Source organism: Stegodyphus dumicola, chromosome 4 (genome assembly GCF_044657685.1).
Source record: "Stegodyphus dumicola isolate Sdum_Otavi_A_Nest chromosome 4, ASM4465768v1".
In the NCBI taxonomy this organism is placed as follows: Eukaryota; Metazoa; Arthropoda; class Arachnida; order Araneae; family Eresidae; genus Stegodyphus; species Stegodyphus dumicola.
The window spans coordinates 127,589,447-127,607,557 of NC_140771.1; the positions used below are offsets into that span (position 1 = coordinate 127,589,447).

Consider the following 18,111-nt stretch of genomic DNA (forward strand, 5'->3'; position numbering starts at 1 on the left):
TAATTATATCATCTAGATAAATTAAAGTTGATTTTCCTAGGACAGGCTTTAGAACAATGTCCATAGCTCTCTGGAATGTTGATGGGGCCCCACACAACCCAAAAGGCATGCGTAAAAATGCATAAGTGCCCGATTTTGTTATAAACGCGGTTTTATGTATATCTTCGGGTCTCATAGCTATTTGATAGTAGCCAGACGTTAAGTCCAAAGTAGACATATATCTCGTCGATTTGATCTGTCTAATGATCTCGTCTATAACCGGCAAAGGGTAAACTGGGAATTTAGTTATGCTATTTAGTTTTCTATAATCGATAGCAAACCTCCAAGCCCTTTTATCCGAAGGAGGAAACTCGTTCTTTTTCCTACATAGTACCACTGGACTCGCGTACTCACTATTTATGGGCGTTATTATTTTATTCTTTAACATCTCCTGAATATGTTCTTCGATGATTACGTCTTTTTGTTTGTCATAGCGGTAAGGTTTAGTCCTACAAGGTTTTTCGGCCTTTAATTGAATCTTGTGAGTCACGATCTAACAGTTTCCCGGTTTTTCTGAAAACAAATGAGAAAAATTACTCACCACTTGCTGTATTGCTTTACTTTCCTGGTCATTCAAATGGCTAAGGTCCAATTCAGGTGTCTCCGCAGGTTCCACCACCCTCTGGTCCATCTCCAGCACCACGGAACTATCTTGAAAATTTAATTTGGCCCTCGCGGCCCTTAAAAAGTCCATACCTAAAATAAGAGAGTGTTGGAGGTGTTTCACCACAAAAATTAATACTTTGAGATTTTCCTCTTTTACCTGTATGTTTAATGATACTTTCCCGATGCAGTGACATGTTTTTCCTTGCGCCGCTATAATTTCCGTATTTCTGGTTTTAAAGGGTCGTATCCTATAAAAATTCTTTTTGAAGAACTTTTCACTCATGAAATTTCCTTCTGCTCCTGTATCGATGAGGGCTTCTACTGGTACATCGCCAACCAGGACTTGTATAATTGGTAGCTGTGAGTTTTTTACGATGACTGTATTTAGATGTCTATTTGAGGGTTTTTCTAAAACTTCCGGGGTCTGGACCCTCCCTTTCACAGGCCCCTCTAGTCGTTTAAAGCTTTCCTTTCAATCTGTGTCTTCTGGGTACGCGGATGCTTATTTTCAAATTTTCTTTTTGGGCCTTGCCCTTCAAGTTTCGATGCGTTAGCTTGATAGTTCTTTCCCCCATATGAGCGATTTCCATTTCTTGTTTCCTCCTTCCTTCTGGTACTTTGAGAATATGTTTCCCCTCTCGCTCTTTCCGCGATTCTGCGATTTTGAAATTTCACCGCCAATTCGAAAAGTTCCTGCAATGTGGTTGGGTTTCTAATTTCAAAGTAGTCTTGGACAGCGGGTAACAATCTTGGTAATATTATTTCAATAATCTCCGCATCAGGTTTCTTGCCATACAGCATATCCGTTAGCTTGATTTTTCGTAAAATAAAGTCCGTCAATTGTGCTGTATCCCGTTGATAGAAACTATATAGCTCGGCTTCCAGCCGTGCGCGATCTTTCACTATGGGGAAGGCCTTTACTAACGATTTTTTGAAATTTTCAAATGTATACGTCGAGCTTCCAAATTTATTTAGTAGAAATTTTCCTATATTTTTCCACCATAGCGCGGCCTGTCCTCTTAGTGCTGATGTGGCGATGGCAACTTTTTGTCTTTTAGGCACAGGGTAGAGCTGAAAGTGGTTTTCTATACCTTCTAAAAATACGGACACCGAATTTTTTCCGTCGAAATAGACGTTTGGCTTGATTGATGCTCTCAAAGTCTGGACCAGGTATCCAAATCCTTCTAACTGCGTTGTCATTTCTTGGTGTTGTCCAGCGGCTTCCATCCAGTTTTCGGCCATTTCAGTTCGATAAGTGTTCGGGCGCCAATATAACGTTGCGCGCCTCTAACTAGCACGCAACCAAGAGGTGACTGTGAAAGCTTGTATAAACCACAGAGTCTTATAAAGGGTTTGAGTCCCTTTTTATTCAACGTACTAATTTACAATTGCGTCCTCTTGACGCTTACAAACTTTGCCAACTAGGCAGTCAAATAAAAATAAAAACCTGAAAAGAAAGTAAAGACAATATTCTAACTACGAGGCTCTCTAAAATAACTAACTCACCGCGTTTTACAAAAGCCGCAGCTAATTCAGCAGACTTGAAGCTCACTGGAACAATTGCAACTACTTCCCGCCAAGCACATAGGCCGCAACGCGGGGTTCTTTAATTCTCGATTTCTACCTCCGCGCTCGCGAAGTAAGAATAACTCTCTCACCGAACTTGTTTCCTTCTATTTAAATCATACTACTTCCGCTGATAATTTGAATGCTTGCGCGTTCTACTCAAATTTACATATTCTGGCATTGGCAGTTCCAGGGGAAAGTAAGGCTTGACAGGAAAGATAGTTTAAACTTAAAATAAATGTTAGTTAAAATAAATATAAACCCTACAAACTGCGTAGCTCTTTCGCGGCTTTCGATTTCTTTAAGAATAAATTCCATCAATTCGTTAACGTTCCATGTTTGGTCACTGTTTCTACTGCGACTGTATTCTAATGTCATCTCTGATGGAATTAATGTTAACAATATTGGGCAAAGTAAACTACCGTAAGTTTCTGATACCACGTTCATTGACTTTATGCATCTAATTTGAGTTTCACACTGATCATATAAATTCCTAAGATTTTCTATATCTCTTACATTTTTAACAGGGGAAATATTTAACAGTGTATTCATGTGAGCATTTATTACCATATCTTTTCTCTCAAACCTGTTAATTAACAATTCTATAGCTGAATCATAGTTCTCATTTGTAAGCGAAAGTCTGGAAACGGCATTATAAGCTACCCCACCTAGTAACGACTAAGTAACTGAACTTATTTACTTTCGATAATGAGTCATTGTTAAGGATAGCTGCCTGGAATTGACTTCAAAATTCTTGTCAATTGCTAGAATCACCAAGAAATTTAGAGATAGTCAATTTTGGAAGGCGAATAAATTTATTACTTTCAAGTTTGGAATCTATATTGGTTTCATTAGGAATGCTCATACTTTCTTTATCCGAATTTTCGAGTTTGTGTAATTCCTTCAATTTTTTTTTCTTGCTCTAAATTGCCACAGTTGGGATTTTTTCTTCATATTCTAGAGCGAATGAAACTTCATGTTCAAATTCATCCTCTGCGACCTTCAAATTCCGTTCTATTTGACTGTTTAAATCACTCAAGAGTTTTTGCTTTTTCGTTTAATATGTCTAAAGTTTCTTCTATTACATTTATACTAAGGTCATCTTTGCTTAATTCTGTCTCAATTTTCTTTAGTACCTTGGACACTGCGGTCCGTAATACTTTGCGTTTCGATTTAAGCTTAGCGGCAGGATCTCCCATAATTACTTTAAAATAGAAAACTTATCCTACCCTGTTTGCAGGCATCCATACTTACGAATCCATATTTTCGAATATTAGCCGGCTTCCCGGCCGATGCACCAAAAAATGTTTATCTACGCACTAATGTGCACTAATCGAATCAAGTGGATGGCGTTGCCTACGCATCTAACTATGAATCTAACGACGTATCTAAATGCCACATCTAAATTTCTGCAAGCGGTGTTTCAGTTATAATTCTATGACCAAATACTCAATCTAAGTTTTAAAAGGATTTATTAAATACTAAACAAATTATCTAATCTAGAATCTAGAATCGAATCTAATGTTACATCTCATGAGCAACGTTCTAGCTGCGTCATAACGATCGAAAGTCAAATTCTCACTGTTGCCATTTCGAGGCAGAGAAAAGTTTGTTTCCAATCAAACCGGAACATCGGCATAGTGAAAGATCTAGTCAAACCGGAACAGCAACTGTAACGATATTTTTCATTCCGGGGGTGTGTTTAATTACCAAATTGTACTCCTGTAACTTGAGTGCCCATTTTATTAACCTTGTGGATAAGTTTTTCCATGAGTATAATCTAGTTACCGCCGCATGATCAAAATACACTGTTACTGGCGCACTTCCAAAAGAGACTCGGAACTTCTGCACTGCTAACAAAAACTGCAAATGCCTCTCTCTCAGTTGTGGAATAATTTCTTTGAGTTTCATTTAAAGTTCTACTAAAAAGGGCACGGGCTTCTGATTTTGGGAAAGTACTGCTCCTACAACATAATCCGAAGCGTCTGCAGAAATTTCTAAATTCTCGTCGTTCTCAGGAAATTTCAAAACAGGGGCTTGTGTTAACGCTTGTTTTAATTTTTCAAAAGCACTATTGGCTTCGGCCGTCCACGAGAATCTTGTCTTTTTCCTTTTTAATTTTAACAATGGTTCAGCAATAGTTGCAAAGTTTTTTATAAAGGACCTATAATATGAACAAAGTCCTAGAAAAGAAGGCAGCTTCTTCGCCGTATTTGGCGGCGGATACTTGTGAATGGCGATTATTTTTGATTTGTCCGTCTCGATTCCTTTTTGAGATATTTTATATCCCAAATATTTTAATTCAGTGGCTGCAAATTTACACTTTTCAACATTAACTTTTAGACCGGCCTCATTTAATAATGAAAACACTTCTCTCAAATCTTTTATATGTTGATCCAAATTATCACTAGTAATAATAATATAGTCTAAATATATAAATGTGTTCTTTCCTAGAACAGGTCTTAACACAATGTCCATACATCGCTGAAATGTTGCCGGTGCCCCTGAAAGGCCAAACGGCATACGCAAGAATGCATAAGTGCCAGAGTTATAAAAGCAGGCACATCTTCTTAGGAAAATCTTCTGGTTTTATACCTATTTGAAAATAGCCTGTCGTTAAATCTAACGTAGTCATGTATTTCGTAGAAGTTATGTTCCTTAAAATTTCTTCAATAATACGTAACGGATATACCTGGTATTTAGTAATGTTATTCAACTTACGATATTCAATTGCGAAACGCCACCGTTTTGGATGTGTAACTGGATAATCATTATTTTTCTTACATAACACAACCGGGCTGGCATAACTACTCGAGATGGGCGTTATGATCCTTTTACTTATCATATCTCGAATGTGCCACACTATAATTTTTTCTTTAGTCTTATTATAGCGATATGGCTTGTGGCGAACTGGCAGTGAATCTCCTGTATCGATTTCATGATTTGTAATCTGAGTAAATCCGGAAATATCACTTAATAAAGAAGAAAATTCACTTAACACTTGGCGATTTTTTTCTTGTTCTCCCGTAGTTAGGTGGTGGAGATTTAAGGTGGGCGGTTCTGTTTTTACTTCCAGCACCGGTTTCATGGTCAGCTTAAGAGAAGCTTAAATAAAATCAAATGTTGCTTCGGCCTCTGAAAGAAAATCTATCCTTAAAATTATATGTGCTTGCAGATTTCTTACGATAAAAAAAAAAAAAATTTACTTGCTCATCCTTAATACGGGTGTAGAGTGGTATTTTACCTATGCATTTGCATCGTTCCCCCTGGGCAGCTAACACTGTCGTATTATCCGAATTATATATTCTATATTTACGGAAGTATTTCCTAAAAAATCTTCTGCCACACAGCAACACTGCGCGCCTGTATCCAGGAGTGCGGTGGCTGGAATACACTGACTACCAATAAGTATTTGGACACCTGTGCTAGAAAAGAAAAACTAACTTTATTCAAAATCAATAGTTGGTAGAGCCTCCACGAGAGGTAGTTACAGCGTGGACCCTCCGGGGCATACTTTCCACAAGTCTTTGTATGACAGCTAGTGGTGTTTCATTCCACTCGGCTTGGAGAAGACATAGAAGTTCCTTCACCGATTTTGCACGGGTAGTGCACCCCTGAATTAGGCGATGCAGCTCGTCTCAGAGGTTCTCGATAGGGTTCAGGTCTGGACTCTGGGCAGGACAGTCCATTCGATGAACTCCATTGGCACCATACCAAGCCTTGGTTAACGTCGAAACATGACAACTGGCACTGTCGTCCTGAAAGTAACAGGGGTTCAACCCGTAAAACTGCCACAACGTAGGAAGCACATTGCCATCCAAAATAGTGCAGTAGGCATCGGAGTTGAGGTTACCATGAATGGGGACCAAAGGTCCCAGCCCATACCAGGAGAAACACCCCCAGACCATAATTCCACCTCCGCCGAACTTGACTATTGGCACAATGCATTCTGGCAGGAGACGTTCTCGAGGTAGACGCCAGACCCAGACCCTGCCATCCGAACGGTAAAGGGTGAACCTTGATTCGTCACTCCAAAGAACCCGTTTCCACTGATCTACGGTCCAATTTCGATGTGCTTTGCACCACATTAACCGAGCAGCGCGGTTAGACTTTGTGATCAAAGGCTTATGGGCAGTAGCAAGACCATGAAAACCAAGCAGATGTGCTTCCTTACGGATGGTATTCATTGAAACAATACTCCCGGATGCCTGTTGAAACTCCTCGCGGATGGGGACCATCGGTTGGGTGCGGCTTCTCCGAATTTCTCTGGACAGCACTCGTCGGTCTCTATCTCCCAGTTTCGAAGGTCTGCCGACTCGGGGCACATTCCGACAATCACCGCTCACCTTCCACTTCTTAAACACATAGGCCACTGTCGATTTTGGGTACTTCAGATCGCTAGATATGTCCCTTAAGGATCGGCTACATTTGTGATACCCGATAATTATACCTTTCTCGAAATCAGAGAGCTCCGAACTGCGAGGCATCTTGCATGCGACTAAAGCCGATGCTGTTTCCTACACGATATATACCGGCGGAGTCCGTGACGTACCTTAGGACCGCAGATATCGTCATTTGCATAGGTGTCCAAATACTTATTGGTAGTCAGTGTATTGTTCACCAAAACTTCAATCTTTGGAAGAATCAAATTCCGCTGGCCTTCAAACTTTATTCCTGGCTTATTATTGAACTGTTGACGTTCGCCGGTTGTTTTTGGATACTCGGGTTTCTTTGATCATTGATTCGACTTGCTTCCGTAGCCGTGTTCTTGCCTCTGCTGTGGTCTTGGCGCACAAAATTGGCTTCGTTGCTCGTGATGGCGTCATCTTTCAATGTCCGCCGTTCTTCTACTTTAAAACTGGATTGCGAGCTCAAATAACTTTTCCAATGTCGTTGGATTCTTTAATTCAATGAAGTCTTGTACTTGGAGAAGTAACCTAGGCAAAATTACTTGGATTATTTCACGATCTGTCCGGCTTCCATACGTCCGACGTTTACGTCCATTACGTCCGACGTAAGTTTAAAGACGTGTATTTTTCTTAAAGCTTGAGAGATTTTCAATTCGTTGTTGGTATATGCTGAAGAGTTCTGTCTCCAATTTGGCAGGATTTCTTACGACAGGGAAGGCCTTTACCAAGGCAGTCATGAAATTTTCATAAGTGTAGGTGGGACTTCCCACTTGACCCAAGAGGTTTCTTCCGATACATTTGAACCAATTAAGCGCTTGTAGCTAAAGTTACTTTCTGGAACTCATGGACTGGATATAGTATGAAGTGGTCATCCAATGTTTCCAAAAAATTGGTTACCGGTGAGTTTCCGTCAAAGCTTGTTGCTGGTTTCATCGATGCGCGCATGGTCTGGACGATGTAACCAAATCCTTCCAGGGCGGCAGCTGGTATTTCTGGATTCTGAGCCGCTGCTGCAGGCACCTCAGCTTCTTCTTGAAACTCGGCCATGGTTATTTTTTTCGGGCGCCACTGTCAGGAGATGTATGTCTCTTCACTTGCTTCGGGAACATATTGTATCCTGAATAAGAAGAGGGAACTTACTAAAGTTCTGTTCCAGATTGTGTGGAATAGACGACACCAGCAGGAAGGGTATACTAAACCCTTTATTCTCTATTGCTTTACAGGTGCTTCCGTACTTCGGGATACAGAGACCAAAAACTTGTGGTCTGAACGTAAAAGTATAAAACTACTAACTAAAACTCTAACTAAAAGCTAACTTTGAATTACACTTATGTCCATAAATTAAGGATGATTCGGAGTCACGCGGAAATCGAACTCTAAAATAAATATATCACCTGTAAAATCACTACACACATCTTCAAGAATCATATGCAAATTTCAGGAAGTAACCAAATGACACCGATGGTACGTCACAATGACGAGAGTGTAAGAGAGTGATATATAAGGAATACAGGCAAAGAAGTAAAATTTTAGGCGCTTTATAAGCATTTCAGTGCAATAACCGAATAGTTATGACCCAAAGGACGTATTTGGATGATTTTTTACGTGGTAGAATTATCGGCCGTCTGGAATGTGGGCGTACCCAAATGGAAGTATCAGACGAACTTGGAATTGCCCAGAGTGTCATCTCCAGGCTTTGGCAACAATTCCAAGATGATGGTAATGTGAGCAGACGTTATAGCACAAGTCGCCCCAGAATTACAACGCCGAATGAGGACCGGTATTTGGCAGTTACTGCCAAAAGAAACAGGCGGAGCACAGCCTCAGACCTGTCTCGTCAGCTCTCTTCAGCCACTGGTACGACAAATTTCAAGGCAGACCGTGTACAGACGCTTAGGGCAGATTGGTCTATATGCTCATAGACCTGTCAGATGCGTTCCACTTACTGCAACTCACTGTCGCCTGCAGTTAGCCTGGAGTAGAGAGCATGCATTGTGGACACCGCAACAGTGGGCTTGTGTGATGTTTCCGACGAGTCCAGGTTTAGCTTGCAGTCTGATTCTCGCCGGACTTTCATATGAAGAGCTCCAGGTACCCGCTACCACCAAGAAAACATCATTGAACGACACCGTTACGGTGGTGCAGGAGTGCTCGTTTGGCGTGGAATTATTCTGGGTTCCAAAACTGACCTGCATGTTCAAATTGGATCCATGACAAGCCAAATCTATCGGGACGTCATTCTGGAACAACATGTACGTTTGTTTCGGGGCGCCATGAGCGCAAAATTTGTGTTTGTGTATGACAACGCCCGTCCTCACCGTGCAAACATCGTAAGCGAATGCCTTCAATCGGAGGATATCACCCGTATGGACTGGCCAGCATTCTCACCGGACTTGAATCCAGTAGAGCACGTGTGGGATATGCTTGGCCGACAAGTTGCAGCCCGTCAACCTCCTCCTACATGTCTGACGGAACTTCGGAGATCATTTCTTTTTGAGTGATGTAATATCCCCCAAGATCAGATCGATAATTTGATACTCAGCATGCCTGGGCGTTGTATGGACTGTATTGCATGGTCTGGGAGACATACAATGTATTAACAATCATACCAACCATGTAATATTGTTTTTTTCTAAATAGGTTTTTTTTGTAATTTGCTCCAGGGAGAAAAAATCGCTAATTTTTTTAATAATATCAAAACATATAGCATCTTTTTTTGCTCTTTACCTTTTGTTTAATAAATAAGCTTTACAAATAAGTCAAATTTGTTTTGCTTCTAACTCTTCCTTTGCCTGATTTTGCATTATCCTTAATTTATGGACATGAGTGTAGTATACAAATGCCTAGCACTAAGACTGGCCTTTATTTAAAAGGGTACGTATGTAGTACGCCGAGCTGCTGAAACTACAATACGTTTTCAAATATCAAGAGGGATAAACCTCTGGCCTTAAAGGCAAACAGCAACCGAGTGAAAACTCGTAAGAGTGCAGCCTAAATCTCCTTCTCTCTCTAATTCTTGGCAAAAGGCCATAACTTAAATACTTGCGTGTTAGCAAAACAATTTGCATAAACAAGTTAAAGCATTTAATTCTGGCCAGAAGTAGAAAATAAGAAGTGATAGTACAGTTTTAAAATAAAATAAACGTTAGTGAAACTTAGGATCCTTACAAGCCAGCTGAGCGTGTTACTGATATTATTACAAAAAAAAAAAAAAAAAAAAAAATAAAAAAAAATAAAAATAAAAATAAAAAAAGTGGTGCATAATAATATGCACTACAAATGGCATGATGCTTAACTTTGGAAACGTATTATTCGCACTACCCAAAGGCACTAAAAGTAGCAATTATTTTCTCTAGTGAGGGTCTTAACTAATTATTCGCACACAAAAAAATAATAATACGAGTAGTTCTGCTACTGAATTGGACCATGGCTCCTGAAATTATGAATCGTGACATATTCGTCTCATAACGCTGTCTTACTGAAGAAAGCTTGTTTGCCTTCCGCACTTCTCGGAAGTGCGAGATCGAAACACAAACAATGGTAAACTATTTAAATCGTCGTATGACGCACAAATGGGGACTTAGAGGTAAAATATTGAAAGCACTGTATTTAAGAGCAATTGTAAGGTTATTATTGTACGACTGCCCTGTATAGTGGCATTATAGTGGCACGGCAAGGGCAACAAATAAATTGTTACAAATTCAACGAATAGTATTACTGCATATATAAAACGTTTTGTGCTACACCAACAACTGCTCTTCAAGTTCTTGTTGGAGCGCTTCCATCACATATTAAAACAGAAAAGGAATCAAAGTTATACCGTCCCTTTCACTTTCAAGACAACTGCATGACAGATGAATTAATATTTTAAGTTCTATAGTGGAAGTATAAGTCCCACAATTGAGCAAATACTCAGTTCAATCAACACCAATCGCTTGGCATATGAATGTTCCAAGAGGAAAGGGAATAGAAATTTTTACAAATGATCCAAGATAATGTTGGAGCAGCATTTACAGCTTACGAAGATAAAGAAGTTATACTATGTAAAAAATTTAGACTAATGATTCAAACACAGTTTTCCAAGCCGAAGCAATAGCTTTGAAGGAAGCCTTTTTATGGCTAAATGCTTTTCCCAAAAGTAATAAGTCACAATGTTCAAGCACTTATACAGATAGCCAAAGTGTTTTAAAGGAATTATGTTCTACGAACAAAACATCTTTACTTATTCAAATTCTTTAAGAAACAATAAATACGGAAATGAATATTCGTCCAATTAGCCTAAATTGGATAAGTGTAGTGCCTAAGGGATAAGTGTACACTGGATAAGTATAGTGCCTTTCCGTGTAGTGCCTAAGGGCGAAGCAACGTAATAAGTAAAAAAAATACCGAATATACCCGTGAATTACAAATTTTTCTCATCATTTTTTAAATTTCTATTTGAGTTATTAGGTTATTTGATGCAGTCTTCCATTGGAATTTATGCGAAAAATAGCTGTGAAATAATTCTAAATTAAAATCAAAACCAGGACTTTGAAGTTATTACCCTAAGTCTTACAACGTTCTTCACAAATTTCTATAATTCTAAAGAAATTACAGCAATCATGGCAAAAGTGAAATTAAACTCTCAGAAAGTTGAATGCGTAAATTACATTTCCAGCTCCTAAAACACTCTCTACTCTCAACAATAATGTTACAAAAACTTCAAGTAAATGAGAGGATTTTCAGAAAATGGTAAGATTCACCTATTCATTTTATTCTTAGACGTTTTTTTTCTTTATCAGATACGAAGATTTAAATGAATTAATTTAGTTTTCATATTAAAATAAGAGCACTTTCACAGCAAACCTTTTTATATTTCTTTTTCGTGTGATAATAAAATTCCAAAATATAACATACAGTAAACAAAAAAGAACACTTGAAGCAAATATAAGTCCTTAATTGAAATTAAAATCAAAGTTCATAACCTAATAGAATGTACAATACATTTACGAACTATATTCTATTAGATTAAAAAAAACTGGGTCAACAAATATTTCATTAATCTTTCTTAATAACAATGGCAAAAGAAAATACACTGCAAATGAAAACGAAAATTTTCAGAAAAGTCTTAAGAGGATTGATTATAAAGTAAGGCGAAAGAAGTACCAAAATTTAAGAAAATTTTTAACTGGAACAAAACACTAAAATTTCTAATTGGAACAAAACATTAAATCCTAATCAATAGCGTTTTAGTTTTTTAAACACACATTTAATTTTAAAAAACTAAAATGTTATCGATTAGGATTTTAGTTTTATCAGTCAATTCATTAGAAATGATACTATTAACTATGCTTTTCATATTTTTTACGAGTGCGAAGATTCACTAAGTTTCGCTTTACTGCGGCGAACAGTCTTAACCTACGCATTTTCACCAGATATTTGGAGGAGAAAGTCTTTTAGCAAATCCGTAATATTCCAATATCACATTACCAACTCCTCCCAACACGGAATCTCAATCTTTTTAAGTTTCCATCTCTGAATCAATATAATACCTATGTCAATCTGATGATTAACAAAGGTATCGAATATAACGAGATCTTAATGTACGAAATGAATGAAAACTGCACATTATCATTCGTTAAAAAACATAAGCAAGGAAAAATTACTTTTCATCATGTTGCTACTAAATGAAATTCTCTAATCGACAAAAATCAACCATTCTTCAGATTTAAACAAAAATATGTAATAAGCCCTAAAGCTCTAATTTCGAATTCTGTTTGAAGATATTTAGCAGTGGTTAAGGAAAAGCACATGCCCAATAAACTTTTTAATTTTTTCATAATAATAAAAAATGTGTTATATTTTTACAATAATAAAATAATGCCTAAATTTTATATGTTTCAGATGCGTTCATTAATAAAATATGATATTTTGCTTAGAATTAAAAATTAATTTTAAGTGCTTAATTTAAAAAAAACTATTTCAATGCATTTAAGTATTATGTAAACTTAAGAATGAAATTCAAAATCAGTAACTTCAAAATTTATTAAAAAGAATACTCTTTTGAATTATTTTATCACTAAATTCTTTGCCTAAACTCTTCACTTTATAGGAAAATCAAATAAATTTCTTTTATGCCTCTCTTTAGTTTTAATTTCCTTTTTTGGTAACCAAAGCTTTTGAACAAGCTCCTGTTTGATTTCTATCAGTCTTATCTTCAGTCAGTCAGCCCAGAAGCATGAAAAGAAGCACGCTCTTTTCCATGTGAGGAAAGCACAAAGGAACTCTTCATTTTCTTTTTCAGATTTTGCCAAGGATACTATCAGCTGAAGACAACTACAGTCATTTCCCGATTAACCGTTGGCAGATTAAACGGGCTTTGTCTAAAAAACATTTAAATTACTTTTCTGTAGAACGGTGGAAAACTTACTATCGTGTTACCGTCATCAGCGGAAAACAAAAGTATCTACAGAAAATATGAGAAGAAAAAGAACTACGAGTTGTCACTGCCTACGATAATATCAGTGATGGCATTTGATGTTATGGCATTAAAGAGTAATTTTTAGCCACAACATTATGCAGTTTATCTGTGCGTGTCGAAAACCAAATGCAGGAAACGAGATCTTCGGTGTTTATAAGCATTGATAATCATTGTTAAAGACATCGCTCAAATATTTTTGCAAATAATGTTTGTTCATACTATTTATAACTTAATTTCTACATTTATAATGGTAATTATTCGTCCTTTTTGTTTTAAATACTGATTTAATGACTCATCAAATGAAATTCTTTAAATTAAACAGCTTGAAAATGCAGATAAATTATAAATAATATTTTTCTGTTATACTATATGTTATTTCCCTTTCCTTTGCTTTTGAAACGCCCTGGGATTAACTGTGGTTTTGAATTAACCGTAGACATCATTTCCGGTATTAATCCTATTAATCGGAAGTTGACTGTAAATTTCACACATAAGGACTAATTTAAAAAATGTTAATAGTCGTATGTGTAGTGGAGAATTCTTTTTCGTTTAACATCCAGTCGGGTTTTATTTCTGATCTTTTTTTTGAAACGCCCTCGGATTAACTGTGGTTTTGAATTAACCGTAGACATCATTTCCGGTATTAATCCTATTAATCGGAAGTTGACTGTAAATTTCACACATAAGGACTAATTTAAAAAATGTTAATAGTCGTCTGTGTAGTGGAGAATTCTTTTTCGTTTAACATCCAGTCAGGTTTTATTTCTGATCTTTTATACATGTGATTATGGAAAGAAGGATTAGAAATAATAGCATCACTACAGTTCTTTTACTTAACTACAACATAGCAGTAAATATCTGGAACAGTTCAAAAATGTATTGAAAATGTACTAGTTGCAATATACAGCATTTCCTCGCGCAATTTCCGCACATTTTTACTGTAACTCTACGATTACAAAGTACAATATGTGATTCGATCAAAGAAAGGATTAAATGAGAAATTAATGATTATTTTTATTTGAGAAAATTAGAAGCTTCTAAAGTTATCACAGTTATATAACACATAGAAGTTTTCTTATTCGTAGAATAAATTTTTTTAGCACCACTGCTTGTGTGAAAATTACTCTGGAATGCAGAGGGGGTTTTCCCCCCTAATTTCATGGAGAAATTTCAGGTCTGTGAATGCAGTGAATAAAGCAAATAAATATGCTAATTTGTATAGTGTGAGCTTAAAGGAAGTATTGCACCCCTAATTCTGTTTGCTTCTTACGCAACTTAAATACGAACATTGGTAGGTTTTTCAAAATTTATTTACACTACAGGACATTATTTAAAGTTTAATAATTTGCATAAATATATACGTATGAAAAGTTGACTATCACTGAGTAAAGCAGCCGCTTGTTATCTTCTAGGAGAATTCAATAACTATAAACGAGCTAAATCGATTTTCTTTCTCAAAAATATTTAAAAATAAAATTGTCTGTTATAGTTTATATGTTTATTTATTTTCTTCTGGGAAGATTTGGGAAAAACTTAGATGCAAAATAATTTAAAATGCAAATCTTATAGAACTAAAATCGCTTTATGAGCAGCTCAGCGGTGGAAAATCAATCGCCTTCAGCATTAACTATCTTCTCAGTCTTTCTAAGAGCAGCCTGGAAAATTTTAAATACAAATTCGTCAGGATGTAAGAAGAATAAATTTTGGATATAAAGTGCTCATTTCCTCTGTATACCATAGTTTCCTGAATATATAACAAAAATACAAGCCAGATTCTCTCAAAATCTTCCATAAAGGCATCGCCTCTCTTAGGGAGATAGTTTGCCAATACTTTGCCGTACTCTAAATTAACAATTTCTTTGTCTGTGCATTAGACTTTTGTTTAGAGATTCGAAGGGCTGTGATATTCCATCACGCTCAGGAAATTCGAAGTAGTGTACATTTTTGCAATATACGTGCATCTATAATATCGCAGGTTAACTTACGACTATGAAAAGTTTACCGTTAAAACCATGTATAAACTTCAAACCCATTAAGTATTGAAACTTTTGTACTAGCAAAATTATCAAGATTCATAAAACTGGCCCGTACAAAGAGCCAGCTCCAGCATTTTCGGCGCTCTAAGTGATCAGTACAGTTGCCACCTCCTGAAAATTAAATACATTAATAATTATAAGCAAAATAGACCTTTGCTTAGCTATCGCTTTAGAGAACTACTTAACTGGAGACTTCTTGAAGATTGGCACCTTAGGCTGCAGCCTGTATAGCATGTGCCGCCTCTAAACAGGGCTGAGAGTACAGTGTCGAACCACCAGTATATACCAAGAGATGTCGCACTCGAAGTGGCGTTCTCAACACGGTTTCTAATCATATCCTCAAGTGTCGAGGTTTCAGTCATGCGCAGACATAACAAAATGACATTAGGATGTTAATGACTAAGTACATCATCCTTTAAGATTATATTCTACGAATGCAAGTATACTTACAGCAATGCAACCATGAGCATTACAGTACATTTATGCCACAATACATAATTTAATGATATGCAATTGTAAATATAGTTAATCATTTATTTTAGGCATTAAAAATATCAAGGGAAAATATTCCATTCAAGACGTAATACGCAGATCTTTATTATGAAATGGCTTTGACGGTTTTTCAGGCAAAACAACACTGAGATCTTCTTATCATATACTCAACTAATATATTTGTTGAATTCTGGTTAAACTGTGCAATTAATACATATCCAAATAGATTAAAATCCCAAATATTTCAGGCACTTAAGAATTTTGCTGCATACAAAAATGTAAATTTATCAGGATAGAGATAATATGTTTTCAAAAATTTCAGCAGTTTTTTAATGTTACGTTTGCCTAAACCTCGATAACCACACTACACTTTAAAATTACTACACAATTATTTCAAAATATTTTTTTAAGAAAAAGGAAAAATACCACTCTTTCTTAATTATCAGTTTGATCATGAACTGTAAGAAGCAGTTTTATTGAATTATGTATGCTTCGAAATGATTTACAAAGAGTTAAATGCTCGGCAGTTATGTGTGATTGTAATGAAGCGGTCAGCATATTCAGTTAGCAGTTGGGTGGTTTAGGGCTCGGTTCACAGCGAGAGCTCGAACTTTCAAGATCTGTTCCCAACTATTAATGATTTCATTACGACTAACTTATTAATATGCAAATTTGATAAATAAATTATTAATTTGCCTATTAAAAAAATTTAACGTCACACAGATGCTAAATATGGGTTCAAACTGATAATTTGAAATTATAATGCTTCCTTTTGATGATTTTATAATAAATGCATCTTAATGATTTCCACGTAGATGTGTCATTCATGAAAAATTTTTAAATATTATATTATGCTAATTTATTAACTATTTGTCCCAATTTGTTATTCTGTTGATCTCCAAACAAACTTTTCTTCAGCATACACTTAAGTTTCTAGGTTTTCTGAAAGCTTATACTAAAATCTACATTAACGAAAAATAAATACTAATATCTGCATTAATGAAAAATAAATACTAATATCTGCATTAATGAAAAATAAATAACTATGTATATATTACCTACAAATGAATAATTATGCATATATTAACGAAAAATAAATAACTAAATGTAATTCGGTACTCTAACATCTACAATAACGAAAAATAAAAAATACCTAGCTATGTATATAAATATACTTCCGTAAATAGAATACGAAATAGAAACGTAAAAACTTTTATTAATTTTTCGTCAACTGCTACAAACATTATCATAAAATACGAAAATTACAAAAATTTGTTTTTTTAACCATGAAGGATACATATTTTTTTTATTATTATTTCCTTACTGTATAAATAAATATACCGACAAAAAGTCCATCAAAAATACTTTTGTTTCGTAAATGGAGAGTGAAATCAAAGATTTAAAACTTTCTAGAATAGCAATTCTCAGTGTCGGCCAGTAGATAAAACATATAGAGATATGTCATAAAAATTCAAAATTCGTGAGGTGCAGCGAAGAGTTTCTAATTACAAAGCACTGTGAATTATTTATTACACCTTTAAATGCAAGAAATGGCTGAATCCTGATGATGACTTTTGGCTGTACCTTCCAATCAACCAATGAATTGTGCAAGCATAAATAAGGGTAACCACATCACTGACTATACAGTAAAATGTTTTTAATTTTATAAATTTTATTAAATGTTTAATACGTTTTATGTTCATGCCTATGTAATTTATTGTTTTATATGCATACAGTTTACTTTAATTCCATTGTTATACTATAGCTTCATCCAAAGTACCGCAGTTGCATACACATTTCCAAAGGATTACGTAAAGTTTTAAATGTTGAAGACCAGTGTTTTAGAAAATGCCAATGAAAAGGTCTTTTAAGAGCAATGGTTTTAAACTTTAAAATCTCATTCTGCTTTATTTTAACAATGTTCTAGAATTGCCTACTCATTTTTGTTTTATGAAAACTCAAAAATGTTCGCATAATTTTCATTTCATTAAAATGCCTCTCATGTCTTTGGAAGTAGAAGAAGCCGAAGAAATAGAAGTTTTAAAACTTCTAATGACCATGATGCAAGTACGTGATAAAATACCAGAATGAAGTATGGAAAAGTCGGAGCACTTACCAATCGGGAAAATTCAGCTTTTCTATTTTGAATTAATCCAGATGCGATACGCTACGTACAAAATAGAACTAAATCACTTTCCTGTAGTGACCATGCGTTTCATACTGAAACTACCGAGCCGTTCGGCGACTTTTGCGACGACCGTTCCTAAAGGACGGCAGACGCATCATCAATGTTGGCAACGTGCCAAACAATATCTTAAAGCCAATCGCTTCTCGAGATTTTCGCGGTTTGTTTTTCTATTCTGAACAATGACATTCGAAATGATTATACAGAAAGGTTGACCTTTCTGTATTTTTACTCTTAAGATTATTAACTTTCTGTATTTTTACTCTTTATTTGCTTTGAGATTTGAACAACATTTTAAACTCCGACTAAGCTAACTAA

General features: G+C 35.9%; 1 protein-coding gene across 2 annotated transcripts in view; it reads right to left on the minus strand.

The window, feature by feature from the left end:
• The window catches only part of EndoA (SH3 domain containing GRB2 like, endophilin-A), a 316,532-nt gene extending 298,663 nt beyond the window's left edge, over window positions 1-17,869 (minus strand). Inside the window, exon 1 of one of the 2 annotated variants that reach the window (XM_085815416.1) lies at window positions 17,725-17,869. The gene's annotated coding sequence lies outside the window, so the exon portion shown is untranslated. The remainder of the gene's footprint in view (window positions 1-17,724) is intronic. The other variant, XM_085815417.1, reaches the window with a different exon arrangement.
• Window positions 17,870-18,111: the final 242 nt, after the last annotated feature.